Here is a 3,311-nt window from a genome sequence, read left to right as displayed (position 1 = left end):
TTTCTCATGATGTACTCTGCATATAAGTTAAATAAACAGGGTGACAATATACGGCCTTGACGAACTCCTGTTCCTATTTGGAACCAGTCTGTTGTTCCATGTCCAGTTCTAACTGTTGCTTCCTGACCTGCATACGAATTTCTCAAGAGGCGGATCAGGTGGTCTGGTATTCCCATCTCTTCCAGAATTTTCCACAGTTTATTGTGATCCACACAGTCAAAGGCTTTGGCATAGTCAATAAAGCAGAAACAGATGCTTTTCTGGAATTCTCTTGCTTTTTCCATGATCCAGCAGATGTTGGCAATTTGATCTCTGGTTCCTGTGCCTTTTCTAAAACCAGCTTGAACATCAAGAAGTTCACGGTTTACATATTGCTTAAGCCTGGCTTGGAGAATCTTGAGCATTACTTTACTAGCATGTGAGATGAGTGCAATTGTGCGGTAGTTTGAGCATTCTAATGTATACAGACAGAAATTTAGGGAATGTGTGGGGATGAATATTAAGAGTAATGAGAGATAATAGCTGAAGAAGCATAAAGTTGGATCAGAAGGAGTTTGTTGATATGGGAGCACTAAGCAGAGATTCTGGATTTAGTGTTGCAACTTGAGGGGACAGAAAGGGCTCTAAAAGTTTTGTTTTATTTCTTGGCTAAAACGTTGACCAAGCGGTGGCCCATCATAGACAAAGTTGAGATGCCAGAGCTGTCCTGATTTACCACAGAGAAAGGAAATTGAAGGCTTAGGGAAATTGGAACGTTAGGGTGAGTTTGTCATTTGAGATCTGCTCACCACCCTTTCCAGTAGTCATATACAGATATGAGAGTTGGGCCATAAAGAAGCCTGAGCACCAAAGAATTGATGCTTTCAAATTGTGGTGCTGGAGAACACTGTGGGGGTCCCTTTGACTGCAAGAAGATCAAAGCAGTTAATCTTAAAGGAAATAGACCCCGAATATTCATTGGAACGACAGATGCTAAAGCTGAAGCTCCTCTACTTTGGCCAACCGATGTGAAGAGCCAGCTCACTGGAAAAGACCCTGATGCTGGGAAAGGTTGAAGGTAAAAGGAGAAAAGGGGTGCAAACTTCTGGAGACCTGTCGGGATGCAGCAGAGAGGGGTTCCTGGAAGCCGTGGCTGCACTCTGTGCCCACTGCTGGGTGTCTTTGTTCTTCCAGGATTAAAGCGGATGCCCACATCCGGGGTTATGTTGGAGAAAATATCAAGTTGAGATGCACCTTCAAGTCATCCTCTTCTATCGCAGACAAACTCACCATAGACTGGACATACCGACCTCCGAGCAGCAGTCGCATGGAATCAATTTTTCATTATAAGTCTTTGCAGTACCCAACCACAGCGGGCACTTTTCGGGATCGGATATCCTGGGTTGGAGATGTATACAAAGGGGATGCATCCATAAGCATAAGCAATCCTACCGTGAAGGACAATGGGACATTCAGCTGTGCTGTGAAAACCACCCCCCTCCCCCGGACGTGCACCATAATATTCCGGCGACAGAGCTGACAGTCACAGAACGGGGTTTTGGCACGATGCTGTCCTCTGTGGCCCTTCTTTCCATTCCTGTCTTCATTCCCTCAACTGTAGTGGTTATTCTGCTACGGGTGCGAATGGGAAGGAAGTCTGCGGGGCTGAAGAAGAGGAGCAAGTCTGGCTATAAGAAGTCGTCTACTGAGGTTTCAGATGACACTGACCAGGAGGGGGATGACTGCATGGCGAAGCTCTGTGTTCGTTGTGCCGAGTGTGTGGATTCAGACTATGAAGAGACATATTGATGGAAGTTTGCATGATAGAAGAAGAGTCACCTAACAACAGAAAATGTTCCATTCCACTGACAGCTAAAGCCTCCTAGAGAAGTGGAGCTGGCTTGGACGATAATGGTGGAGAATCCTGGAAGTCATCAGTAAAGACTTTAGGAGTGACTTATTTATTGAAGAAATATTCTTTTTGTATTTATAAACTGTTCAAAAACTCTCAGAAGAGACTCATAACTACCCCTGTTAATAACTTATACTCTAATTGAATGAAGGAATTCTTTTCCTAAGTAGATAACTTTTTGTTTAGTCTTTGCTCTTGAATGTATTACACGTTTTCTCCCAGTTTTTATGAGGGAGAATCCTAGATGTTGGCCACACTGCTGAAACCTATATATATATGTATGTATGTATGTATTTAATGAAATGGATCTTAGAGCTTCCTGATGTGCTCCTGGACAAAATGTTTTTTGGGGATATTCTTTGTTTTTTTGCTCCGTGAATATTTTCAGCTGTGAGTTAGCCTACAGCATATACTCATTGGTTTAATTATCTCATTATCAATTGTGTTTGGGAGGCTTGGAGTGTATAACCCCCGTTTTTTAGAGATGGTAGGATTGGGAGTCAGTGGTTTATTTGAGTTTCTAAAGTAGTAAAGTGTCAACAATTTACAATTAAGAAATGCTGAGATGAAGGGGTTCCCTTCTGTTTCTCACTAGGTGCAATTTGTTATTTTACTTTCTTACAGCTGAGTGGTTTATGGTTTCCTTCTTGACCTTTCAGATCAGAGGCAAGAAAAACTGTTCATAGGGTTTTTAGTGGGGATACGCAGAATAACTTTACCAGTTATTTGCAATGAAATCATCTTTTAACCTATGCTGTTCTTAAAAATTTTCTTCTAAAATGCAGAAAATATGAGTGAAAGAAGGTATTTTAAAATCCTTTTTAGCATAATATTTGAGATAAGGAAGTGAGGGTGTACACAACTTATACTTCTTCTGTTCTCTTGATACTTTCTATCAACTTCCTCCATTCTACTGCACCACATTATTTCAAATATTAATTTACATGGGATTTTCTATAAGCCATTAAGAAACATGTATGATGTATCAGGAAGGGTTGACTGTCTAGTCCTCTGTAATAGAGAGACAAAAAATGTCTCTCATAATTTGATTTTTTTTAACAGGATAGCCCCTTTCTGTGATTCTTTGCTAGGTGGCTCAAGAGGTTTCCATATTATAGCACAATGCACTATATGCTGTACAAAAATCACTTTTATATTTTTTTGCCAAGATCTATTTTTAAAAATTTAGGTTATTCCGTCTTATAGATTTGGCCTGGCCTTTTATGTTAATCTAGTCTATTAATGAGAGTCTGATTAGTTAATAGATGTTTCGATTTACCTCTGATCATATAAGAAAGAAGAGGCAGAAGCAAGATTGTCAGTCTGCATCTACAGTGGTTAAGTCTTACAGTCTTGGGCTACTTGTAAAGTATGCGGTTGTCTGGGGCCAATCTAGTGAGACAGTCTAGTCTGACAGCTC

At 40.7% G+C, this 3,311-nt stretch overlaps 1 pseudogene; it reads left to right on the top strand.

The window, feature by feature from the left end:
• Nucleotides 1-1,100: 1,100 nt before the first annotated feature.
• On the top strand, nt 1,101-1,845 carry LOC104985688 (annotated as a pseudogene).
• Nucleotides 1,846-3,311: the final 1,466 nt, after the last annotated feature.

The sequence above is a fragment of the Bison bison genome, unplaced genomic scaffold (assembly GCF_000754665.1).
Source record: "Bison bison bison isolate TAMUID 2011002044 unplaced genomic scaffold, Bison_UMD1.0 scf7180017864057, whole genome shotgun sequence".
Taxonomy (NCBI): Eukaryota; Metazoa; Chordata; class Mammalia; order Artiodactyla; family Bovidae; genus Bison; species Bison bison.
This window is presented reverse-complemented; position numbering and strand designations above follow the sequence as displayed.